The following is a 15,722-nucleotide window of genomic DNA, read 5'->3' as shown; positions in this document are numbered from 1 at the left end:
GTGTCAAAAATGACTCCGCATATTGTCGTGTAGGAATAAAATACAGATTCGAGCAGTAGAACACGAGAAAAGCTGCCAAATACAGGTATTTTACAATAATACGATCAATGAAACCAAAGAGAATAAAAATAACTCGTGTGCTACAGCAAACCAAAACTAGATTATTTATTGATCAACGTAACAAATTATATTGACTCGTTTCTAGAGATTTTCACGCCAACTAAAGAGTAGGAAACAAAATAAACAAGAAGTCTTTTAATATATCAGAATTACAAAACGTGGACGTAGGAGGAGTTTGACAGAGTTTTTAGGAAATGTCGAATGAATAGTGCCAGATTCAACGTGGAAGATGGATGAAAATAGTGATCCTTCATGACTTATGTAATATAGTCTGATTGTATATTCAAAGAGAAAACATTAATCTGGTAAATAGAAAGAGTTGTCATTATCTTCTTTATTTCATACATTAAGACGTTAATCATTCATGATATGATAAGCTCCTAGTCTTCTTGAAAATCAAGAGGTCGATTAACAACCTTGGGAGGGTAAATAATCAAAATAAGATGAGAAAACTTGTCACTACCTAGTCAACTAAAGACACCTATATCATATGGCTAAGAAGAAGCTAATGACTAATGAGAGGACTAGGATCATTTATGAACATTGTGAGCCCAATGTTTCTATTTAGGCATGAGCAAGAAGCATGTGGATCATGTCTACAAGTATTACTTATAGATGTTGTTCCAACAAATTTCTCTCAAAGGGAGAAACTTACAATAGACAATGTAAATTGCTTAGGAAATATCTATTGAGATTTAAAACCTATGAATATTGATGCACAAAGACCCAAGTAGTTGAAAGAAACACATCTAAAATTGGAGACTCATCTTTGATGCACCTAATCATCTACGAAGTTTGATGGAATCTTAGAGACTAAAAAGATCCTTAGAAACCCTTTTCTTAACTTTTAGCCACTAACAATGGACATAAATCTGGGCTACTTTTGTAGGGTGATTATCCACAATCTACTTCTATTGACAAAGTGTAGCTACAAAAAATCATGGAGAGGGAGTAAATGGTTTCTCTTCTAGCTACATTGGCATGACAAAATTATTTCGTGGTGATGCAATATTCCTAGTTGCAAAAACACACTAGTCTACCCAAAAGGTATATTTTTATGGCATAGGCTTGTGTGTGGGAGATTTCTCCTTTTAGGAGAGGATTACAGGTTTTTAAGTAAGAAAGGCTACCGTCACTCAGCTAATACCATCATTTCATTGTTATATGATCTCTCATCTCATCGTTTCTTAGTTTTCTTTATGCTTGTTTCCCCTTATTGTAGTTTATACAAGGCTAACTTGGTTAAATTTGTAAATCCAGCATATTCATGTTCCATTATGCCTTGACTAAAAATAATTAATTTCTTGTATTCAAATGATTCATTAAGAACCTAACATTTTTTTAAATTAAGATGGATTCATGGGAGTTTTTGCTGCTAGGTAAAAATAACAATTCATTATCTTTATATGAATTAAAATAACACCTAATGCTACCCTAATTTTTGTGCAATATTTCCCTTATACTATTAAATATATCTGAAAAATGGTTAAATAAGATATATATTCATTATATACAACTAAACATTCAACCTTCACACACACGTGAGATATAGAGTGTAAAACAATGTGAAGGGAATGATTTGATTGAATTATTTTTATTTCAACCAACAAATTTGAGAGGGTTGATATTTATTTTTATGGTGACAAATTGTAGACATAAACTCTTTATAATTTTAAATGATTATGTCTCTTTTAGTGAAAGTTAGGGTAGAAGTGTACACAAAATTTAACAAGAACACCACAACATTCATGCCCTAATTTTTAGTTATATAGGAAGGTGTAATAGAAGTTTGTCTACATAAAGTTAAACATGAAACTAGCTCTAAAATAACACCTCCAAACATCCACCAAAAACCCGTATGACATAGTTTGTATATGCTAGCTTTTCTATTTAACATACATACCCAAAATCATAATGAGAAATAAAATTGTTAAATATTAAAACAAAGTGACTTTCTTCTAAATTTTTCATTCAATAAGGAAAACATGGGAGAATTTCACCCTAAATTAGCTTAGTGGTAACTAAGGAGACCACTTCCAACAATTGCTTCATGACCAATTCGTAAGCATAAATGAGCGAAGAGGATGAGAAACCAAATATGAAGGGTTTCAACCTAGTGTTACATGTGACAATACTCAAACAAAAATTACTATAACTATGGTATTGCACAAACAACAAGAAAAGGGGCGATTGGATATTTTATAAAACTCAAATCGCAAACCCACATCACCCTGCATTCATAATAAGATGTTTAAATTACTTTTATGTAAAATTCCAAATGTCATGCCTGTGAAGTGTGTACCTGTGATACCTGTAGCTACAACACAAAACACTCAATAGATCATTACAAGCATGGTTAATGAATTTAAAACAAGTAAAGATAAAACCATAGCTAAGCGATCTATCCCCTCCTAGTAAATGCGAGTATGAATTTTTCTCTCAAATCTGGTTAGGCAAATTCTAGACTTGACTACACCTAGATGGAGAATTTAAGATGATAATGATGCATTTGAGCTAGCGATGATAATGATTAAACTAAATGATTCTATAATTATGCTAGAAAACATGCTAAAATGATGTAATTCAGCTATGATAACAATGCTTAGATGATAAACTAAGATTGCATATGCCTATAGTAACAATGCCTGAAATGCAAAATGAGATGGGATGAATCGGGATGAATGAATCGAGATTCAGGATGAATTGGGGATCCTTTGTGCTCCAAAATGGGGTCTATTTATAGGATTTCCAAGGCTAGGGGTGAGGTGGCAGGAATCAACGGTCAAGACACTAATACATTTAGCCTAAAATTCCGATGGAGGTTTCCGACAAAGAAGGTATATTGTGATCAAACTTGATTTTTTTTTGAAAAAATGCCCGATTTGGTCGGAATTCTGACGATAATGCAATGACATTAGGGTTTTTTTAAGAAAAAGTGCCCGTGTTCGTCGAAATTACGATGACCGCGTGCATTAGTTAAAAAAAAAAAAGGACCAAAATCCCGCCTCTTTACAAAATGTCACCTCTCATTCGTCCCACCTCTGTAGCGATCATTGGTGTGACAAACACGACCGCAGCGGGGAACAGGGGAACAAAGTGCCACGGGCACAAAGTGCCAAGGGTTGGCACATAACCAGCAAGGATGACCGCAAGGGAGCCCAAAATGGGCTGTGTAAACGGCGACGCCCGGGCCTCTGTCAACAGCAATAAGAGCTATGGACGGAGGAAGAAGTCATCTTTGAGAAAGAATTATGGATGCAAGTGCTCTTAAGGAATGGTATTTTTGCGGTGAAATTTTCTTGAACTTGTGCTACAGTTGTATCAACAAAATTCCTTGCTAGTTAGGCTATTAGAACAGAATCAAGAAAATTTTCGATTAATTTTCGTTACATTATGGTCAGAAAATAAATCTATATCCTGATACAAGATAATTGTAATCTCCTCCCCCATCACCCCCATTTCTCCCTGTGTAATACTTATCCAGAGAATCCAGATAGAGAGGTAGACATAGCGATTGGCCAGGAGCAGGAGATAATATGTAAGTTGGAAAATATCAAGGCCGCAACTAACAATTTCCATGAAAATAACAAGCTTGGAAAGGGAGGATTTGGCGTTGTATACAAGGTAACATAATCCTTAGTGGCCCTCTTTTCTATAGTTCCGGAAATGGTTATAAATTTATAGTCAGATATAAACATAGGATTAATGAGTTTTCCTTAGTGGTCCTCTTTTCTAATCTCGATTAATTTATCAAAACAAGTTTCAAGCAATATTTTACTCAATTTATAGTTCTGGAATCGGTTATAAATTCATAGTGAGATATAATCATAAGATTATTGTGTTGTCTTTCTGTCAGGGGACAATGCCAAATGGAATACAAATAGCGGTAAAGAGACTTTCCGTTCAATCAACGCAAGGAAACGAGCAATTTCTAAACAAGGTTAAGCTGGTGGCGAAAATAGAAGATAAAACAATTTTTTTATATTATATATCTCATCAAGATGAGTATTAGTCATTCTTGTTTAGGTATGGAAATCTTTTGCGAGAGGAAATATTGTGGATGTGATTGACAAAGCAATAGTAGAAAGCATATCCAATGAGTAAGTTTTAAGATGCATTCATGTGGGCCTTTTATGTGCACAAGTAGATGCATTAATTTGGCCTTCAAAGATCGATGTACATGCAATGCTTTTAAACTCTCCAACCTCTAGAATTATAGGCACAAATTCAACTACTTCACCGATCACTCATTCAATCCATCCATCTATTAATGATGAAACCGTAACAGATTTAATTCCTAGATAATCTTGTTTATTCTTTGCACATTAGAATAATAATAAATTTAATATCAAGTAGGTAGTGTTTTTTACAATTTTAATTATGTAATACTTTATCATTATATATCAGTGAGTCATATGAACTCACACTTCATGATTAGTATGTAATATCTCTAGTTAGAATATTAAGTAATATTTCACTAAATTTCTCACCTCAAAAATTTCTCCACCTTAATGATAGTTAATGTTAAGGATTGAATGAAACAAACTCTTGTTCATGGATCACCTTCTTAGCCTCCTATGGAAGTCATTCTTTGTGTGGTCTACCATGACCATAATCAGGGTCTTAATAAATGTATTAGATACTCTCTATTATCAATAAGAGAGTTATCATAATATAGTCGTGGCGAGTGGTTACGAATAAGATTAGTGGGTCCATAGTTCCCACTTGGTTTGTACTTAGAAACATTATCATTTCTTAGTTGTATGGAAACTACAAATTCATGCATCTAGCCAACAATACACACTAGCTATTATATGATTCCACTAATGAGAAAAGCCTAGTCAATCTTATAGTTTGTGGAATTAGTCATGTCCCTCATATAGAATATCTATATATGGAGTATTCTTGCCTATAGATTACCTATTATTTTGCTTAATAATATGATTATTGCACATACATCATAAAAGTGCCCTTCTAATATGTTTGTGCATCAATCTTGAAACCATATTTTTATTAACCAACCAATGATAAGAATTATCTTAAACATGCCTCTATATTTGAATCCCACTAGCTTTGATATTCAACCATAATAACCTTAACAATGCATCGACGGCAACAATGCCTAATAAATCATCAATTGTCTTAGGTGAATCTAGCCAAAGCCAACCCATCAAATCCACTAATCTCCCTTGCATCCCAATCATAAAATTTTATGGTTGTTGGAACAAGCTTGGGAGATTTAGTTCTTCCTTTGCAATTCAACATACCCTATTTTGGTTTCCCAAATATTTACTAAATAACTTTGAAGATAAATTGGGAAGAGAATCCATCATATAGATATTTCTTTTCAACAGCCTTAGAGGACATTGTTTTGTCTATCATTTATTATAATAGCTAATACCCAATTTTTTTATAAGATAACAAGCAAAACCTCCTCTTCACAAACTATGTTTTCCTTAATAATCCAAGAATGAAAAAAAGGAACCCACATAAAAATTACTTACTCCCTACCATGAAGGCAAAAGAACATCCAATTTAAAGATAGATGTACCAAAAGGAAAGAAATATCACCTCAAAATTTGTCTTGAACTTATACATTGAATCTATACACACGAGAATCCCCTTAATAACTCTCTCACAACTTTCAATGCTAGAAGAATGAGTGTTTTCACAAGACTTTCATACTATGATATTTATATCAAGATTCACTTGCATAGTTTTAGAGTCAAGCTGACCCATTCTCATCAGTAGTTTACATGAACCCCTCATAAGAATGGATCACTTAGTACTCATTTCATCAAAGTGATGCTCATAGTATTATTGAAAAATTGTATTATTGTTCCAAATTTTGTGGATATTTAGGAGACAAATAAAATATAAATGTAATCATTCCATATTTTTGTAGGAGATATTGGAATGAGACTAATAGGAAGAGTAGTAAACATGAGTCACAATGAGCACTTTAGAATAAATCTAAACGTTATATCTGTAGAGTAGCTTGGAAAAATAGAAGCATAATTTATTTTCCAATATGCAAGATTATTACTTGGGAAAGAATCTTGAAAGAGGATTGAAAAGATTCCTTGAGCTAACATTGTCTCACTTATCCAAAATTATGAGGAAGCATTCATTAATGAAATAGTCATTAACAAGATGGAGAGAATAATAATTAGGAAGAGATAGATTTCACATGCTACTAGGTGACTAGATTGGAGAGAAACTAGAGGCAAATAATTTAGCTTGGCCATGACACAAAGTCTTAGAATAGATGCCAACCTTGGTGAATGGAATGAAAATCCCAAACAATTAATGAGTGGTGAGACAAGTAGAGGCATCTATAAATTTTGTTTTGAATATATATAAAATAAAGAAAAAATGGGACTAAAACCAAGGGAAATGCACATGGAAAGGATATGATGAAAATCAAAATAAATACTTTGAAGATAATATTAGTTACCTAAAGGATGTTCCACTTGATTATTTGGTATATCATAACTATTTTGACAAATTTTGAAACCATTAGAGGTACCTTTTACTTCTGTAGATGAGGCATTCATTCATGTTGAAGTTGTGATAGCTTATTTGCCTCTTTATAGACAACAAATTATCCATACGAATTATCATATATACTTGTAACCTCCATCCCAAACCACCTATTTCACTCTTCTTCCTTTGTGTACCTCTTTTATTCTTCCATTACCTCTTCACTTACCTAAATTCAATCCAAAACATAGTGTATATAGCATCAAAAAAATTCCATATTTGATTAATATTATCCACAACATATCGAAAAGACAAATACCACACTTACTGTGTCATCAACCAAAAATAATTTACTTACATATTCAAAGAGTTCAATAATGGAGAAACATCCATGCAGTGCTCTACACATGTCCTTGAAGGTTCAAAAAATACTTATCCTCTATTGGTCCAAACTTTGAATCACTTTCCATGCATGAAAATAATTGCAACCATACACAATTTCCCACCCAATAGATTCTCTCAAACTAGTTTACTATCTTAACATAGGGTCAAGGAAAAACGGGCCAAAATAGGAATCCAAGTGTCTTAAAAGCCTTCAAGACCATAGTGGTGAGGATTGAATTTCTTTCTTTAGTGGTATCTTTTTGTAGATTAATTAGTTGGGGATTCTATTAGGACCTTTTCCTAATTAAAAAAAAAATATAAAGATTACATCCCTAAATATTGCATTCATAATAGAATAAATTTTTGTAATATTGAGACTATATTCATAATAGATTTATAGTGATGAATAAAGAAATATTTAAGATTGTCAAAAAATTGATGTTTTCTTTCTCCCAACCGTCATTGGATATTGGGTGATCTTTGAGGCATTATGTCAAATAGTTCATGTGCCTTATCTAAGCTTACATATTTTGCATGCATGTGTACTTGGGCAATTGCACTACAACATCTATACTCACTAATCACATTTAGTTGGAAGTTTCTAAATCCATTTCAAACACATCTTGTGCATATCCTGCAATCTATACTTCCACATTTTCCAAACATGTCAAACAAAGCATTTCCAACCGTAAGCATCTGATATTAATTGCCCTCACCTTCTGCTTTGATGGAAGCCCATACTCTATTCCAAAGCTCCCATTTTGGCACAGGTAGAGAGTACGTTGGCAAATAAAACTGATTGAAATGGAAATCTATTTGTTGCATTGACTGCATTGTGAGGACGCTTATGTATTTCATCGATAGTATAAAGCAGGAAAGGACATGAGAATATGTCCTTGGGGAGGTATTCTATGACAGTTGTGAGGTAGATGAAAGTTTCTTATGTCATTTTCTTTGTTCTATGCAGTCAAACGCGAGAACACTGTTTGAATTCAAATGCTAATGGTGATTGTCTTTTTAACGGAAACAGACGGGAAGGGACGTCAAGGGAAGGAATGGGCCCACAACACACCTAAGCAGTCAAAGCTTAGTGTGTTTTATTTAAGGTTGCCCCATTAAGACATCATAATTGATTGGCTCTTCACTCCTAAGACCTTCAAAAGTCTTTAATGGCTTCATTGAGTCCTTTTGTCTTCCAAATTCACCTACACCAACTTGAATTCTCCTTCAATGCTTGATTGCCTGTTCACTTGGAATTGAATTGATTTTATAACTAAGAGATCACTTGATTTTATATGTCTTGAAAGCATTTTATCCCGATGGCTTTAAATTAAAGTACTTTCTCTTCTATCTAGTATTGGTGGAGCAAATCCTTTTATGATATGTAAGTTGAGAATATTTTATGAAAGGTCCCTAAATGAATACACTTTAAACTGATTTTAATATACCTTGAAGTGTGCAATATGGAAGGTTTGTATTCTTAATCTCCTACCCATTTCTTAATTTAAAAGATGATATCTTTATTAAATATCTTTATTAACTTGATTTCTCCTTCAATTCTTGATAAATGCTTGATTGCATGTTTACTTGGAATTGAATTGATTTTATAATTAAGAGATCACTTGAATTGTAGGTAAACCCCTTCAAATGACAGGGTAGGCATTTTATTGTGATGGCTTTAAATTAAAGTACTTTCTCTTCTATCTGGTATTGGTGGAGCAGAGGTTGCATTGTATCGTCCTAGGATACATATTTCCGCAGATACAACACAAGTTAAATGTATCCCAGGTCGATGCAAAGCGACCTCTGCTCCAGAGATCACCAAAAAATAGAGAAAGAACTTTAATTTAATGCCATCAGGATAAAAGTCTTTAATCAAGACAGATAAAATTTGAGTTTGATTGTCATCATTTACTTTGCCAAATTCTTCACACTTAACTCCTGAATCAATTTCCTACTCACAAGAATTTTATTATGTCTCAAATATAGGGAAAAAGGAGGCTTCAAATAGAAAACTTGAACATGCAACTAAATCCATTGACTAACCAGAAGAACAAAATTAAGAAATGGTTTGATCATCTGAGAGATGTTGTAGACTTGCAACTCACCACCTAAGTTTTTGCAGGTAAGAATTTTTTTTGTTTTGGTTATGGTTGTGGTGTTTATAGGGAGACATTTACAAATTTATATCTATTTTCACTATTTAATGGTTTATGGGTTTGTAATGGTAATTTAATGTTCTTTCATATTTTTGTATATATTCTTTATAATAGCCTATTATATTGATTTGTTCTATTATGCATAATGGTGTGGGTCAGACGGCTTTGATGTCGGTGCATGAAAGCATTGAACGAGTTCTACTTTTAAAAATTATATGAAACATTTTTAATTTATTTGATTCAGTGTTATTTGCAAAAAATGATTATCAATGATGTTTCCTTTCTCCAAGAATTGTCTAGGATCTTTCCATCAGATAATATGTAACATCGAATGACTAAATCTTTTCATTACAAATGCTTATTTTATTTAATTATTATCTGAGGGTGAATTAAAATTTATATCTGTATGGAAGCAGAACATACAAGTTGAAGAGTCATGTGCAAGCAAATTTCCTAAAAGAAAGCAAGCAGGCATTATCTTGAATGACATGGAAACAAGCTCATCAGCTCCCTGAAGAGAGCAATTGGAGAATGGAAAAGGAAAGTGTTTAAGGGTGATAAATAGATAGATAGTATGCAATACAAACAAACAATGTCTGGAGTGTCTGATGTGACATCTCTAATTTATGTCCGGAGGGTCTAACTGGTTTTGGAGTTCCTGCAAAACCTATTGGGCCACGCTTGGAGGAAATCAATGTGTTCATGCAAGGAGCACCTTTTTTCTATTATGAGAATGATACTTTTGCACCGAGGGATATTTGGAAGTCAATATCCAAAAATTTCTATAGTGTGGAACAAGAGTTGGCGGACTCGAAGTATAATTATCAGCTTTCAGAAGACCAAGAGGTTATGTACACAATCTCCCAATAGAAGAGCGATTTCAAGAATTACCTCTCCCCCCCATGACTATTCAGGAAGAACTTCCTCAAACAGAGGACTATTGGCCTCCATGGGATCAAAGAAAAAAATTAAAGCATAGACTCTAGACGATGTGGTGGTGTCCTTCGTGAAGAACTCTACACTATAATTGAAAATTCACAAGGGAAACTGCAAGATAGTGAAGAGAAATACAATCTTGAAAAGTGGGAAGAATGGATCTTGGTTTGGGTGGGGCCAAGTCAGGTGGCTCCTCTAGAGGTTGACGAGATAGAAATCATATTAGGATTTGAAAAAGATCACACTCGTGGAACTTCGTGTGCGAGTGATCGATTGTGGTGTTTGGGTAATGCATTCCAAATAAATACAATTGCATGCCATCAAGACATTACCCATTTGGAATGCAATTGTATCTATTTGGAATGCATTACCCAAACACCGCAATTGATCACTCGCACACGAAGTTCCACGAGTGTGATCTTTTTCAAATCCTAATATGATTTCTATCTCGTCAACCTCTAGAGCAGCCACCTGACTTGGCCCCACCCAAACCAAGATCCATTCTTCCCACTTTTCAAGATTGTATTTCTCTTCACTATCTTGCAGTTTCCCTCATGAATTTTCAATTATAGTGTAGAGTTCTTCACGAAGGACACCACCACATCGTCTAGAGTCTATGCTTTAATTTTTTTCTTTGATCCCATGGAGGCCAATAGTCCTCTGTTTGAGGAAGTGCTTCCTGAATAGTCATGGGGGAGAGAGGTAATTCTTGAAATCATTCTTCTATTGGGAGATTGTGTACATAACCTCTTGGTCTTCTGAAAGCTGACAGTTATACTTCGAGTCCGCCAACTCTTGTTCCACACTATAGAAATTTTTGGATATTGACTTCCAAATATCCCTCGGTGCAAAAGTATCATTCTCATAATAGAAAAAAGGTGCTCCTTGCATGAACACATTGATTTCCTCCAAGTGTGGCCCAATAGGTTTCGCAGGAACTCCAAAACCAGTTAGTCCCTCCGGACATAAATTAGAGACGTCACATCAGACACTCCAGACATTGTTTGTTTGTATTGCATACTATCTATCTATTTATCACCCTTAAACACTTTCCTCTGCCATTCTCCAATTGCTCTCTTCTAGGCAGCTGATGAGCTTGTTTCCATGTCATTCAAGATAATGCCTGCTTGCTTTCTTTTAGGAAATTTGCTTGCAAGAGACTCTTCAACTTGTATGTTCTACTTCCGTACAAATATAAATTTTAATTCACGCTGAGATAATAATTAAATTAAATAAGCAATTGTAAAGAAAAAATTTAGTCATTCGATGTTACATATTATCTGATGGAAAGGTCCTAGACAATTCGTGGAGAAAGGAAACATCATTGATAATCATTTTTTGCAAATAACACTGAATCAAATAAATTAAAATGTTTAATGCAATTTTAAAAAATAGAACTCGTTCAATGCTTTCATGCACCGACGGCAAAGCCGTTTGACCCACATCATCTCTCGCCATCGAAATTCCGTCGACAACTAATGAAACGCCCGACAAGGATGTTGTGCATCCGACAGCACTCCTCTGTCAAAATTTTATACTTTGGAGTCGGAATTCCGATGATAGCCTGAGATGGCGACGGTATTCTTTCGTGGAATGAGCATCCATGGTGGCCATCGGAAAGGTTGGAGGTGATGTCAGAATTGCGACGACCATAAAGATAGTCGGAAATTCCGACACAAAGTTTTCGACGGCCTTTTTTGTTGGTAGTGCGACGAAGTGTGGTCGGAATTCCAACAATTGGCCATTGAAATTTTGACCCAAATGTACTAGTGAGATTAAGTCTGAAGATATCGATGGTGAAATTGGAGGAGGTTGGCAAAGAGGTTGGATGAAAGGGAACATTTGTCATCTCTATGGTGACAAGTGTCAAGAGGCTTCTAGAAGAGGTTGGATGAAAGGGAACACTTAGTGACAAGTGTCACAAAGCTTTTCTCATGAGAGGGTAAAGTGTTCAAGGAAAGGGGACATGTGGGTAAATGGAATGGGTTAGGTTTAGGAAGGGTTAGAAGTTAGGTGGTTAAAAGTTATGAGAATTGAATTTAAAGATTCAAATAATAGGAAAAGGATAATTAATTTCAACAACTCATAATTGATTTGTTTTAATTAATTAGGAGATTAGAAGAAATGATTTTAATGGAGAAGAATTAATTAATTTGAATTAATTAATCAAAGGGGATTATTGAAATGAACCTATTAAATAAATCCTTAGATTTATTAATAAGTAGATGAAAAGGGAGAGGATTTAATCAAATTGTTAATGGATTCAATCAAATTAGGGAGGGAGATTAATTAAATAATTCCTTATTCAATTAATTATCTTCAAACCATTTTTAGGTGTATACATTTTGTCCCTCTTTGAAGCGAGGTGTGATGACATGTTGATTCAAAGAATAATCTCATTTTGATGATGATATTGGTTTGATAGAATGCCCCAGACATTGATTGATAAATTGCGGTATGATGACTCCCCCTCGGGAGATCAATTGAGATAATTGATCTTTGCAGTTTTCTGACTTTACGAAATTGATATCCCAATTAGAAATGATTTGATTTCTACACCTATGGTTGATGAAAATGTGAGTTCTTCGATTAGCTTGATTGATTAGATTGATAAGATTGAGATTCAGTCTGGTTTCAGGAATGAAACCTCCTATATAAGACAAAGATGATCAAAGTGTCTGGTTTTAGGAAAGGTATATCCTGTATAAGACATAGATCAGAACATTTGGTTTCAGGAAGGATACATCCTGTATAAGACATGAATCAGATTGTCTGGTTTTAGGAAAGATACATCCTATATAAGACATGATAAAATCGATTAGGTTTGATTGATTGAATGAATTTATAAGGTTGATTAGATAAAGAACTGACAATTTGTTGATATCAAGTTGCAAAAAGATTCAGTTATGTTGATGTTGATTCTGTTGAGAGAGATAGCATAAGATTTTCGCTAGGTCGACAATATCTGAAGAGATATGAGTCATTCGTCTGATTGCATATACACTTGTGATGATACCTTGATGATTCCTGCGATAGATTTAACCTTGGATGAAAGGAGCATGCAGGATCCCATGCAAGAATGAAATGCAAGCTAAATGAAAATGAAAATGCAAAGCTACGATCGGACCAGTCACTGGATTATTGCGTTTTGTCATCATTGAGATTTTGAAATTGGGGAAGTGAGTGCAAACATCGATGGTATAATTAAACCATGATGACCTGAGCACTTCTTTCCTGGATTTTGATATAGCAATTTAGCACAAGCATCGAGGTATAAATGAACCATGATGACATGAGCATTGCTTGCGTAAAACAAGCAGTATTAATCATTTCAATATGAAAATTGGAAATATCTTCAATGATACTATGATTATCATGTCTCAAGACATATTTGCACATGTTAATGATTAATTTTCAGATAGCAGACAAGAAAAATATCATGTTCCTTCCTTGTTCCTCTAGCCAAAGACATCCTGGAGTTACTCAGAAATCATGAGAGCGAAAATCAATATAGAAAAGTTGAACAATCATGTTAAAATCATCATCCAAAAGATATTATCCACTAAAAAGTGTGTGATGTTCTTAGATTGACTCTGTGATAGCTTGATAATTGATAGTTTGATCTCATGTTCAACATTGGATGTGTCTCAGTTTTCGCTTGATAAGAGTTGTCTAACTATTTTTCTACTTATTTTATTAAGCTCAAAATGATCAAGAGTTTTTCCCCCAGCTAGTTGTAGGATTTTTCCCCAAGCCTAGAAACAAAGTCGTTATGATATATCCAATGATCCAAACCATGACAAGAAGCCACCTGGGATGTCTACGTATGTATAAAGGCTTTATGATGGTCAGCGTTGATGGAAAATGAATGGATGCAAGTGGAAAGATGCATGAACTAATAGATGGAAGAGCTAGTGGACAGATAGCGCATGTTTGCTAGGTTTTCACTGTCTATTTTTTTTTAACTTTTCTAATATTTTTTTTTTTTTTTTTTTTTTTACTATTTTTTTTTTTCTCATTTTTTCAGACATAAAACTTTTTCAGATGCATGCTATTGATAGGTTCCTCGAGCTGATCTTCGTCCTATGTTGATAGCTGATATGCTCCTAATCCAAATACTGTTGTGACCACAAATGGACCTAAGCAGTTTGGTTCAAACTTTCCTTTCTTTTCTCGATCTGCCTGGTTGCGTGGATTTTCCTTTAGTACTAGTTCTCCAACTTGAAATGCTCCTGGTTTGACCTTATGATTATAACTTCGGCACATTCTTTGTTGATATAACTTTAAATGATCGAAGGCATTTTGTCTTCGTTCATGGATCAATTCTAACTCTCACAGTTTAGATACTCATTGTTCTTCATCTGGGATGAGACCTTTTAATGATACATGTAGAGAGGGTATCTCTACTTTGATTGACAATATTAGTTCTGATCCATATACAAGAGAGAAAGGTGTGGCACCTGTTGGTGTGCGAATACTGGTACGGTAGGCCCACAAAGCAGGGTTAAGTTAAATATGCCAATCTCTGCCTGCATCATTCACTATCTTTTTGAAGATTTTTAGAATAGTTATGTTAGATGCTTTTGCTTGCCCATTCACCTGTGGTTAATAGGGTGTGGAGAATCTGTGCTGGATTTTGAACTTCTCACATAGCTCTTGTACATCTTGATTTTTGAATGGTCGCCCATTATCAGTGATAATGTGTAATGTCCCTGCTAGTTAGAGATTACTGGCCTGCAAAATAGATTGTTAGAATACAACATATAAATATATATATATATAATCCATCTTTAACTTTGCAATTTAACTTTTATACTTAATTATCACGAACATAATTTTCATCTAATAAAAAGATACGAAAGTATGTCCTTAGGCGACCGTGAAGCTCACCTTCTTGGAACCCCTTGGTTCCAAGCCCTTCAGGAAATCGAAGTTGTGTTAGAATCATGTCTTGGGTGTAACCTCTTAAACCCAAGCCATCCAAGGAAGACCCTTGTCTATTCCTTGCCTTGGGTGATGCCTCCATCATCCAAGTCCTCAGAGGGGGCCGGCCAGATCTGTCTCTTCTTGGTTAAGTTTAATCAACCAAGCCATACATTTGCATATCCATTTTTAGTACATGTACTGCCCTAGGAATTATCACCATCCCTCCCTTATACTATAGGATTTTCCTCCCTATAGCCTCCAATATGTGATTTCCTTTATAATACATTGATAATTTGATGCTACTTCATTTCACAATTCACATATATTCCTAATGTGTTCCTTATATATATTCAATATACCTTACCATCATTAACCTATGTATTACATTCTTATTAATTTCATTTACCACATCTATCTTTACATATTCATGCCCTAGGGTGTGGATTAATACATTAATTCCTTGTATTCATTAATATATAAAAAATGAACAACAACTACCTATTAATTACCTATGTTCAATTATATAGATATATCCTAGTGAGCATTTACCTATTCATTAATTATATTCATTATAAAATAAATAACATTTTCTTACCTCTTACCAGCCACAGAAGTTCTGCTCCATCCTTACCTTTGTGCCCTCCTCTTTTCCCTTTGATCCCTGCATTTAATTGGGTTAAATACCCATGGAGGGGAGTAGTCGTGTCCCTCCAT

Source organism: Cryptomeria japonica, chromosome 7, assembly GCF_030272615.1.
Source record: "Cryptomeria japonica chromosome 7, Sugi_1.0, whole genome shotgun sequence".
In the NCBI taxonomy this organism is placed as follows: domain Eukaryota; kingdom Viridiplantae; phylum Streptophyta; class Pinopsida; order Cupressales; family Cupressaceae; genus Cryptomeria; species Cryptomeria japonica.
Note: the sequence above shows the minus strand (reverse complement) of the source record.